Source organism: Rosa rugosa, chromosome 2 (genome assembly GCF_958449725.1).
Source record: "Rosa rugosa chromosome 2, drRosRugo1.1, whole genome shotgun sequence".
NCBI lineage: Eukaryota > Viridiplantae > Streptophyta > Magnoliopsida > Rosales > Rosaceae > Rosa > Rosa rugosa.
Genome location: NC_084821.1, coordinates 44937610 through 44949873, shown reverse-complemented (window position 1 = coordinate 44949873; position 12264 = coordinate 44937610). Strand labels below are relative to the sequence as shown.

At 41.6% G+C, this 12264-nt stretch overlaps 1 long non-coding RNA gene across 3 annotated transcripts; it reads left to right on the top strand.

Moving 5' to 3' along the window:
• Positions 1–1300: 1300 nt before the first annotated feature.
• LOC133728731 (uncharacterized) lies at positions 1301–11183 on the top strand. Of its 3 annotated transcripts, XR_009855975.1 has the most exons (4): positions 1301–2043; positions 2805–2879; positions 9900–9974; positions 10976–11183. It is a non-coding gene; the product is annotated as an uncharacterized LOC133728731 (long non-coding RNA). The 3 variants fall into 3 exon arrangements; XR_009855976.1 differs by lacking the exons at positions 9900–9974; positions 10976–11183 and adding an exon at positions 3881–5858; XR_009855974.1 differs by lacking the exons at positions 1301–2043; positions 2805–2879 and adding an exon at positions 6134–9138.
• The last annotated feature ends 1081 nt before the right edge of the window (positions 11184–12264 follow it).

Sequence of the window (12264 nt, the reverse complement as noted above, 5' to 3'; positions counted from 1 at the left end):
CAACTGGAGATTAGTATATTGCGACGTTACAAGCCAGTAAGGTCGTATCTATTATCATGGTATTTGCAATTGTGGTTTCATTAAGCTTATGTAAGATTCTGGATATGAGTGTAATGGAATCAATGAAAGAAGTGATTGTGCGACTCTAACGATGATGCAGAGTAAAAATTGAGCCTCTGAGAACATGAGGATATCCTCGATCCCTAGCAAAGTATATGAATCAATGTATTTGCTCTTCTGACTAAGATTAATTAAATTTTTAACAAGTTATTTGTAAAGCACTCTTAACAAATTTTTAGTTCATTTGAACTTTTTGGTGAGCCAGGAAGGCTAATATATTCGTACGCTTTTATTTCATATGTGTGTGTGTGTGTATTGAAAACAAGTTCACGTACGTTCTGGTCATTTAAATTTGAAGTGGGAAGTAGTGAAGTTAAAAAGATACGGTGAACGCTTAGTTAAGCTCTTAACTGCGCGCCATGCAATGATGCAGCTAGGCACAATGACAATGTTAGCCAAGTGTAGTAGTGGAATTACTTTGACATTCTAGCTTGGTTTCATATGGAAAAGGACGAAATGAGGTTCTGACTTCTCGTTTGTTATGATGCAGGTGCTGAGGTAGCCAGGTAGCTGTTCTATTTATGCATAACAATTTGTAAATATACTAGCAGTTAACAAATGCCAACGAGAGATATTTAGTGGCATCGAGTGATCGAGGGAGTGACCGCTGGGCGTGCCTGGCACGAGTGCACGACCTATCCGCAGCACTCGTGTCGGCGAGGTATGGCATGCATGCAGCTCAGGAGTAAAGTTCAGTTACCCTCGCCCATGCATCGATCTTCTCGTGTAGCAGCATACTGCTGTTTAACGTACTTTTCAAGTTGCCGTATGTGATTCGTCTTGGGTTTGGGTCCCAGCCTCCCATGTGTGCTTGTCTTTTTTTTGTTTTTTATTTATCCACTCGTTTTCTTCTTTTATTTATACCAATTATTCTTTCTTAGAACGACCATCATTAATTAATAAGCCTCATTCAAATGTTTACACTAAGCCTTTGAAATTTCAGGCCGACCACTGGCCCTAAGCATATTGCATTTGAACATTCTAGGCTTTAGATACAATCTGTGCGTGTTTTTACTGAGAGGAACTAGAAGAATGTAATAACCTAGTTTTTTTTAATCAAACAATTTGGTGGCAAACACCGGTTCCGTGATTTAAGGTTAGTGGACAATTGCATAATTTGAAGGCCGGTGCTTTAACATGATTATGCATGAGTGGAAGAACGAATCAATTAAGCTAAGAAACGAATTCTCTCTCTCTCACGTCCGAAACCACCCAAAACAGAGCAAAACTTCTCCAAACTCTCTCTCACTCCACCGGCCACCAATCAAGACCAGAACACTTCCTATAGCTTCGCCTCGACCTTGCGCAGCTGCAGGTGGCAGCCTTGAACCACGACACGGCCACCAGCGGCGGCGGGAAGCTCCGCCCGGTTTGAGCTCGTTTTGGTTCCAAGCTTGATATCTCAAGCTACCGGCCAACAATCCTCACCAAACTTCACCCACGAGCTCGCCTCAACGTCCTGAAGCTCCCAGAAGTGGCCTTGCACGGCGGCGCTACTCGTGGTGGCGGCTGGAAGCCAGACCCGATCAAATCGAAAACCGAAGCTTCGATCGGTATATCTCGAGCTGTAGTGCATCGTTTTGATTGATTCTTTTTCCAGTGGGTTCCCCTTGATGTTGATAACAACTCTCTAGAAGGCATCGAGGCCTGAAATTGAAGTTTTTACATCGATCGGAGCCCTCGCCGGATTCTGCAAAATTCTGCAAATTTTCCGACCACCGAAGCTTTCGATCGGTATATCTCGAGCTACAGACCATATTTTTCTGTGATTCTTGAACCAATGCGTTCGTCTTGAGTTTCTTAACAACTCTCTAGAAGGAATCGAAGCCTGAAATTGAAGTTTTGACGTCGAAATCAAGCCTTGCCGGATTCTGCAAATTTCGCCGGATTCTGGAAATTTTCCGGCCACCTCGACTGTTCTAGGTAATTTCCGACCACTTCCTTTCGTTTTCAGACTTCATGCTAGTTATGAAAGTGGATCAACTCGTCATTTTGAACAAGTTTGTAGTTGACGACTTTTGCATCGGAGGTGGTTGACCGCCGCGTTGACCGCCGTTGACCGCCCACTGACCGCCGCTTGTGGCGGCGTATTCGACCATATTTTGAGTTTTTATTATCTAGGTGATGATCTACGCATCCTTACGAGCGTTTTGATATATAACATGGTCATGTTAGAAAAAGTTGATAAATAGTGGATTTACGTTTTTACGTTACTATTTACGGTTTTTTTTACGTTTTATCTTCGGTTTACGATCTGTGAAGATCAGACCATCGGTTTTACTTCAAATTTTAGTATGTTGATCGTATGACTGTCCCGATGACTTTGTGAGGTCACGGGCGAAGATCCGACCGTTGGATCTTCGTATAATTGAGAAATAGTTATTCGGAAGGCGATTCGTGAGAATCCGACCGTCGGATTTTCATATAATTTTGTGGAGATGTTAGTAAGGGCGATTCAGGAAGATCTGACCGTTGGATCTTCGTGATAATTTTGGAGGATGATCCTAAGGGCGATCCGTGAGGATCCGACCGTTGGATCATCATTTAATTCAGATCCGACCGTTGGATCATCGTTTAATTTGAATCCGACCGTTGGATCATCATTATATTCAGATCTGACCGTTGGATCGTCGTTTAATTACATTTATGAGTTGTTGGCTAAGTTAAGATCATTATTGGATTAGGTTATCGACGGATTGATTTGGTGGACGATTCGGATTGATGTATTTGGCTTTTTAGAAGACGCAGCTGGATTAGAGGTGAGTAAACCTCACGTGGTTCATATTACGAACCGAATAAATTTAATTACCTTATTTTGTCGTAATTGCGTGAAAATATTTATGGAATAAATATTTGTTTTAAAATCATATGGACTTGATCAACTACGGTCCATGGGTAAGTAAAATGATTTTTACTATACAAATGAATTTCTCAGTTTTATTGCATGTGAACTATAGTTGGTATTAGTGATTATCCCTGAGCGGATAATTACGTATATATATATTTACGTGATTATATGTGAATGGTGTGACATTGAAGAGTGTGGAATTGGGATGATTAAATTATTATGAATTGACATGTGACTTACCATATTTTTATGTGATGAACATGATTGATGAGTTCTTGTTAATATTCAAGATTTACATTGGAGGATGTATAGAGTTGGAGAAAGTAGGATTCTGAGGACGAGGTGTCCGAAGTTCGACGGTTAAGGATAACCGGAGTGTTTGTGTACTGAGGACGGGGATGTCCAAGGTGCGACGGTTTATTATTAACCGAAGTTGTGTACTGAGGACGGGGATGTCCAAGGTGCGACGGTTTATTATTAACCGAAGTTGTGTGCTGAGGACGGGGATGTCCAAAGCGCGACGGTTTATTATTAACCGAAGTATATGGTGCTGAGGACGGGGATGTCCAAAGCGCGACGGTTATAGTGTTAACCGAAGTATTTTTGCTGTTGCTTGACCCTAGGCCAAGGTGTCAGAGGTAACGAGGCAGTTAGAGCTCTAACGTGTTATGGGATGGGACCAAAGTGGTGATAGTGTTGTGAGATAGGACCAAAGTGGTGATATTGAATTGGTTTGACGTTTGCGTCGTGGATGTTGAGATTGTTGGTTGTGTTGTTGAGTTATAAGAATTGTAATTTAAAATCAACAGTTCTTTCTTGTTTACTCATACGAGCTTTAAAGATTTCTTTAAAGCTTACCGGGTTTTGTGTTGTTGCCAATTCCCGGTGCACTATTAAATTCAAATGGTGTAGCGGGAAATCCTACAGGTCAGGAAGATCAAGGCGGAGATCGTGCGGGTTAGAGTTTTTGTTTCAGTTTACAGCTTTGTAAATTGTGAGATGTATTATTAAGAGGTGTGAAGTGTGGTTGTTGTGAGAAAAAAATTCAGGACGTTTATTCTATTAAGTTGTATAATTCATGTTTCGGATTTTAATTGTATTTAAAATTCGGGGCGTGACAGTTTGGTATCAGAGCGTAAGGTACATATTTGGTGACGTGTCAATACCTTCCGAGTGATGGCCCGTCTGCAGCGGATCCCCATCGTGCGCTCTTCGGTATTGGCTAAGTCATTGGGTATGTGTGAGTGTTGGAAGTTGTTTAGGCCGCTAAGTCGTTTTAGGAACGTTAACACCTTCCCTGTAGTATTGACTTGGTTAATATGGACTTGTATTTGACTTATACTGTGTTTTAAGTGTTATACGTGTATTAGCCAAGCATACTATATTTCTTAGGTGTTGAATATTCGAAGGAGTAGTACTTAGAACTACAGAGTTGTCTTGTAGGTTCGTATTTGAATAAGTTCAGTTACCGCGAGTTATAATCTTTAAGGGATGGAAACCTTCGGATTTAACTCTATTGAGTTAGGGTGATTGTTTTATGGAAGTGAGGTTCTTTTGGATGTTGAGGTGTTTGGTTGAAGGCATGATGTTGGCCTATGCACGTACCTAGTGTGGATACGAGTATGAATTGATGGAATTTTTGCCTTATTAGGTTGGATATACAGATGTTTTTGATTTGATTCTTGACTCATGTGGAGTGGTGGGTAGTATTGCGGTTTGGGAATGAATTATTGTGGTTAATTCTTCCATGTGTTTGTAAGTTGATGAGCAGGGTTTAAGTTGTGAGAAAGGAGTTTGATCTCGTGTTTGAGTGATTGAGACGAACGACTATATATTTGAGGTTGTTTTGTGTTTTAAGTTTATGTAGACGGGACACTTAAAGTTTTGAAATAGAGTTTGATTTTTAGTTGATAGATAATGGGGAGAATTAGAATCAACTCTTTGTTAATGATCTTGGACGAGAGTGTGTTTCTATGGTTATGGATTTTAGGTGAAATGGTTAAATACAATTTTGGGTATTGATGATAGTGACATGATTGGGTATCCATAGTGGTTCAAGTGAATTACTATGCGGTATGGAGTTGATTCGATGTATGAATCGTGAAATCTTAGGGTTGAATTATGGTAAGTTTGATGGAGCATGTTTTAGAGGGAATGGTTGAGATTTTATAAGACTAGCACGAGTAACTCTAAGGATGTGAGTTTTCCTAGTTAACTCAGGAAGTGTTTAGCTTTATTAATCCCTAATTCTAGCGACGAAATTATTGTGTTTGGTTTGACTCAGAGGATACTAGCTTGACCTCTGTGCAACTTAATTGATTGTTTGTGATAAATCATTATGATTGATGTGTGCAGCAGAGTTGTCAATGGTTTTGAAAATAGTATTGGGTGACCAAGGTTGATCCTTGGTGTTGTTGTTGGTTTAACAAAAAGAAGAAACGACATACATGCAATCTTATTGATTTTATATTACAAAAAGGGAAACGAGGACTATGCTATACTAAGCCTAGTCAGCAGCTCCGGTTGGATTGAGGCTGAGCTCAAGAGAAACGTTTGAGCCACTGTGGTAACCGCCTGAGCCACCAGAATAGTGACCAAATGCGCTACCTTCCTCGGAAGTAGTCTTCGGGTTACCAAAGACGTCCTCGCCGTGCACGGGGAACAGAGGAAGAGTTTCAACCTCCTGGTGATCTCCTCCTCGTTGTTGCAGGGATGTTTGTCCTCCTGTTGTGCCAAAAGAGTTGTACTGGTATTAGTGTTGAAGTGTGAGGAAGAATACGAAACAAAATTTATATCAAGAAATCCTTCATTACCAGTAGAATCGGTGGAACTAAAGTTGAGATTAATGGATCTACCATCATCGGTAGAACTAGTGGACCCAAAATTGATGTCGATGGATCCACCAGCATCAGTAGAACTAGTGGGCCCAAAATTGAGATCGATGGATCCACCAACACCAGAAGAACTAGTTACCTTGGGCACCTGAACGCCCTGATTTAACCTCTTCTTCTGCTTCTCTCGAGCCTTGAGGTTCTAAAACCAAAAAAAGACGTTCTTGTCCTCAATCTGCCCATACTGTTTCAGATGGAGACAAATCTCCTGAATCTGCTCTATAGTTAGGTACTTAACTCCCTTGTCATAGTAGAGCCCCTGAAGGATTCTTAGTTGAGCTGGTGTGGGAGTCCACCGGTTATTGGCTGGCCTGATAGGCGTGTTGGCACTACTCCCGGCTGCTTGGTTGCTTCCTTCCTCCTCGGTGGGTTGCTGGGCTTGTAGTTCCATTTGTTGCTGGGCTTGTAGTTCCATTTGTTGCTGGGTTTGAAGTTCCATTAGTTGCAGAGTTCGTGGTTCCATGGTGATGAGTTGAGAGGAAGTGTAAATTGAAGAACGAAGTTGTTGAGTGTTTGAGGGAGATTTTGTTAGAAGGATTGGAGTTGTTGAACTGGTGATTGGAGATCTGAGATTCTCAGAGGAAAGATGAGATCGAATCTTCAAATGGAAGAAAAGATCTGAGAAAGAAGGATTGAAGATTTGGAGGAAAAGATTGAAGATCTGAAAGTTCAGAGGAAAGATGGGATTGAATCAACTAGATGGGAGAGAAGATCAGAAGAGAAGGATTGAAATTGATGAAGAAAGGATTTGAGTTTCGAGAGGAAGGCTGAAGAGTTTGAGAGAGATTGGCTGGGAAAAATTTCTTTTCTTTGGTGTGAACAGTTTTTCTCCAGGATGCACCTATTTATAGAACGAGGTGAGCAGATCTCCACCGTTGGATGGACGATCTCTGAGATTCAATCTACGCGTTGGATTAAAGTCATCCGAAAACCCGGAAAAGTTGTTGGCGCGTGGAGAGCGTGTAAGGGGACAGGCCGAACCTCGAGACGCTGTGGCAGACAGCTTTAGCCGAAAGTGATTTGCTTTCCGTAAATCACGGAAGAGACGTGTCGTGGCACGTGGAGTGTACCGACAGTTTGTTGTTATTCTATCGCTTATGATAGAATAAATAAAAGAAGTTGCATGGATAGTAACGAGAGCAGCTGGTGCTCTAGTGGTTGAAGAGCAAGGCTCTTGTACAAGAGGTCAGAGGTTCGAACCTTGCCTCTCGTTTATTTTTATTATGTTCGCTTATGACATAATAAGTATAACATTTGTACACATTATATTAAGCACAGCTTGTGCTCCAGTGGTTGGGGACAAAGGTTTCGTGCAGCAGGTTGAGGTTTCGAGCCTTGCCTTCCCCGTTATTTTATTTATGTCGCTTATGACATAATAAATATAACACGTGAGCATATATTAATGAAGGCAGCTCTTGCTTCAGTGGTTGGGAGCAAAACCTTCGTGTTCGAGGTCGGGAGTTCGAACCTTACCTCTTACAAATATTTTTGGATCTCGTATATGCTTGATATACGGACGTATATACGGTATGTACGGTATACATACGTATATACGGTCTGTACGGTATGTATACTTATATACAGTTGTACAGTATGCATACGTATATACGGTCTGTACGGTATGCATACGTATATACGGTCTGTACGGTATGCATACGTATATACGGTCTGTACGGTATGCATACGTATATACGGTATGTACAATTTCATACCGTAGCCGAGCTGGAAGTTGGTAGGCCCAAATAGTAAGCCCAATTGTTCGGCCCGATTGGTAGGCCCAATTGTTCGGCCCAAATGGTAGGCCCAAATGTTAAACCCAAATTGGTTCGAGCCGGTTCTAAATGTGGATGGTTCGGTTTCTTCGGCCCAATTGGCCAGCCCTAATGCTTAGCCCAAGGATTGAGCAAGCCCAAGTCATCATCACTGGGTGACATGTTTTATTGGCGTGCTTTTGAGAATGATTTGTTTTGAGTGATGCTAATTGAGAAGCGAAACGCTTTGTGGGAGTGTTTACTGTGCTTGTATGCCAGTACAGGATGACGATCTGTGTGAAAACAGCTATATGTGCAATGCCACGTGGTGATTTGAGTGTGGGTTGCTTGAGGCAATTGTTGTGTTGTAATTTTGAGAAATGATGCGGTGAAGGAATGTCATGTTGATGACTTAAGTGGGGATGAGGATTTCATTTGTGAATTCTCGTTGTGTGAGTTTACGTTTGTGATGAAAGGATTTAGTGGCCATAGGAATGTATTTTTATACAAAGGGCTGTGGTTTTGTAGATTACTACAGTTTTGGGAAAGATGGAGATTCGATGGTTAGGTTAACTGTAATCGAGAGCAATTAACTTGCGCTTAAATTTCGGGACGAAATTTCTTTAAGGAGGGTAGATTGTAATAACCTAGTTTTTTTTAATCAAACAATTTGGTGGCAAACACCGGTTCCGTGATTTAAGGTTAGTGGACAATTGCATAATTTGAAGGCCGGTGCTTTAACATGATTATGCATGAGTGGAAGAACGAATCAATTAAGCTAAGAAACGAATTCTCTCTCTCTCACGTCCGAAACCACCCAAAACAGAGCAAAACTTCTCCAAACTCTCTCTCACTCCACCGGCCACCAATCAAGACCAGAACACTTCCTATAGCTTCGCCTCGACCTTGCGCAGCTGCAGGTGGCAGCCTTGAACCACGACACGGCCACCAGCGGCGGCGGGAAGCTCCGCCCGGTTTGAGCTCGTTTTGGTTCCAAGCTTGATATCTCAAGCTACCGGCCAACAATCCTCACCAAACTTCACCCACGAGCTCGCCTCAACGTCCTGAAGCTCCCAGAAGTGGCCTTGCACGGCGGCGCTACTCGTGGTGGCGGCTGGAAGCCAGACCCGATCAAATCGAAAACCGAAGCTTCGATCGGTATATCTCGAGCTGTAGTGCATCGTTTTGATTGATTCTTTTTCCAGTGGGTTCCCCTTGATGTTGATAACAACTCTCTAGAAGGCATCGAGGCCTGAAATTGAAGTTTTTACGTCGATCGGAGCCCTCGCCGGATTCTGCAAAATTCTGCAAATTTTCCGACCACCGAAGCTTTCGATCGGTATATCTCGAGCTACAGACCATATTTTTCTGTGATTCTTGAACCAATGCGTTCGTCTTGAGTTTCTTAACAACTCTCTAGAAGGAATCGAAGCCTGAAATTGAAGTTTTGACGTCGAAATCAAGCCTTGCCGGATTCTGCAAATTTCGCCGGATTCTGGAAATTTTCCGGCCACCTCGACTGTTCTAGGTAATTTCCGACCACTTCCTTTCGTTTTCAGACTTCATGCTAGTTATGAAAGTGGATCAACTCGTCATTTTGAACAAGTTTGTAGTTGACGACTTTTGCATCGGAGGTGGTTGACCGCCGCGTTGACCGCCGTTGACCGCCCACTGACCGCCGCTTGTGGCGGCGTATTCGACCATATTTTGAGTTTTTATTATCTAGGTGATGATCTACGCATCCTTACGAGCGTTTTGATATATAACATGGTCATGTTAGAAAAAGTTGATAAATAGTGGATTTACGTTTTTACGTTACTATTTACGGTTTTTTTTACGTTTTATCTTCGGTTTACGATCTGTGAAGATCAGACCATCGGTTTTACTTCAAATTTTAGTATGTTGATCGTATGACTGTCCCGATGACTTTGTGAGGTCACGGGCGAAGATCCGACCGTTGGATCTTCGTATAATTGAGAAATAGTTATTCGGAAGGCGATTCGTGAGAATCCGACCGTCGGATTTTCATATAATTTTGTGGAGATGTTAGTAAGGGCGATTCAGGAAGATCTGACCGTTGGATCTTCGTGATAATTTTGGAGGATGATCCTAAGGGCGATCCGTGAGGATCCGACCGTTGGATCATCATTTAATTCAGATCCGACCGTTGGATCATCGTTTAATTTGAATCCGACCGTTGGATCATCATTATATTCAGATCTGACCGTTGGATCGTCGTTTAATTACATTTATGAGTTGTTGGCTAAGTTAAGATCATTATTGGATTAGGTTATCGACGGATTGATTTGGTGGACGATTCGGATTGATGTATTTGGCTTTTTAGAAGACGCAGCTGGATTAGAGGTGAGTAAACCTCACGTGGTTCATATTACGAACCGAATAAATTTAATTACCTTATTTTGTCGTAATTGCGTGAAAATATTTATGGAATAAATATTTGTTTTAAAATCATATGGACTTGATCAACTACGGTCCATGGGTAAGTAAAATGATTTTTACTATACAAATGAATTTCTCAGTTTTATTGCATGTGAACTATAGTTGGTATTAGTGATTATCCCTGAGCGGATAATTACGTATATATATATTTACGTGATTATATGTGAATGGTGTGACATTGAAGAGTGTGGAATTGGGATGATTAAATTATTATGAATTGACATGTGACTTACCATATTTTTATGTGATGAACATGATTGATGAGTTCTTGTTAATATTCAAGATTTACATTGGAGGATGTATAGAGTTGGAGAAAGTAGGATTCTGAGGACGAGGTGTCCGAAGTTCGACGGTTAAGGATAACCGGAGTGTTTGTGTACTGAGGACGGGGATGTCCAAGGTGCGACGGTTTATTATTAACCGAAGTTGTGTACTGAGGACGGGGATGTCCAAGGTGCGACGGTTTATTATTAACCGAAGTTGTGTGCTGAGGACGGGGATGTCCAAAGCGCGACGGTTTATTATTAACCGAAGTATATGGTGCTGAGGACGGGGATGTCCAAAGCGCGACGGTTATAGTGTTAACCGAAGTATTTTTGCCGTTGCTTGACCCTAGGCCAAGGTGTCAGAGGTAACGAGGCAGTTAGAGCTCTAACGTGTTATGGGATGGGACCAAAGTGGTGATAGTGTTGTGAGATAGGACCAAAGTGGTGATATTGAATTGGTTTGACGTTTGCGTCGTGGATGTTGAGATTGTTGGTTGTGTTGTTGAGTTATAAGAATTGTAATTTAAAATCAACAGTTCTTTCTTGTTTACTCATACGAGCTTTAAAGATTTCTTTAAAGCTTACCGGGTTTTGTGTTGTTGCCAATTCCCGGTGCACTATTAAATTCAAATGGTGTAGCGGGAAATCCTACAGGTCAGGAAGATCAAGGCGGAGATCGTGCGGGTTAGAGTTTTTGTTTCAGTTTACAGCTTTGTAAATTGTGAGATGTATTATTAAGAGGTGTGAAGTGTGGTTGTTGTGAGAAAAAAATTCAGGACGTTTATTCTATTAAGTTGTATAATTCATGTTTCGGATTTTAATTGTATTTAAAATTCGGGGCGTGACAAAGAAAGATTATGTTGTCATCATAGAGCGAGTGTTGTTAAGGGGTTGGGTATGATGTAGATTTTGCAAGTCTCTTTCCCAAGGTTCTAAGAACGTTAGGCGCTAATCGGACGGTGATTTGGGGACTAGCGCCCAGGGGCCTACACAGAGACTAGGTAGTTTTTTTTTTTTTTAAATTTAAATTATTTTTATGACAATTATATAAATAAAAGTATTAAAAGTCCAAAAATTAATTAAAAATAGTTAAAACAATTAAAATAGAGAAAAAATGTTTTAGAATGTGACAATCATACTTATTATTAGCCAAAAAAAAAACAATCATTCTAGACATTGCGTTTAGGGTGGAATGGTGCACTGATAAGATGATTTACGTAGTCAAATTCCACAACTGTGAAGAGAACCAAACGGTGCCGTTTCTAGATTCAATCTAATCAGAGCCTTACGTAATCAGTAATCTTCCAAGTCATTTCCTCTCCTCCGTTTTCTTCTCTCTCTCGCTCAGTGCTTTCTCTCTCCTCCAATTTTTCCGGCGATTCGTAGCTCATCCAGCCAGAGACGATGAAGGAAAAAGATCGACAGCCGGAAGTCACCGACGACAATGCAAAGTGGAAGCTGGAAGACCCCGCTATCAGTGATGTACTCGCGAAATAGAAAGCTCAAAGCTGTCTCTCGTCCAATTCGTCGGCGAGTCGAGGAGAGAGAGATGAACTATGCGCAGCCGTAAAGCCTTCGCAGAGAGAGAAAGAGGCGGTGGAAGATCTGCATTAGTCCGCCCAGCATGCCCAAACTGGCTAGTTGCCCGCCCAAGCCGCCTGGGCGCCCGTCCAATTACAAAACGATTTTCCCATTGCCTAGCCCTTAATCGGGGCAGTCAGTGGTCGCCTAGCGCCTAAGCGGCCTCCCAGACCATTTTTTAGAACACTGCTCTTTCCTTTTAGTATTAAAACCATTGCTTGAACACACAATACCATATAGACATGCAGTTCGTGGCACGATACTAAAATTGTACCTTTCAAAAGATGCAATTCAAGCAGTAGTTCATCAAAAGATATCATAGAATGTTGGCAAATCACCTTATAATT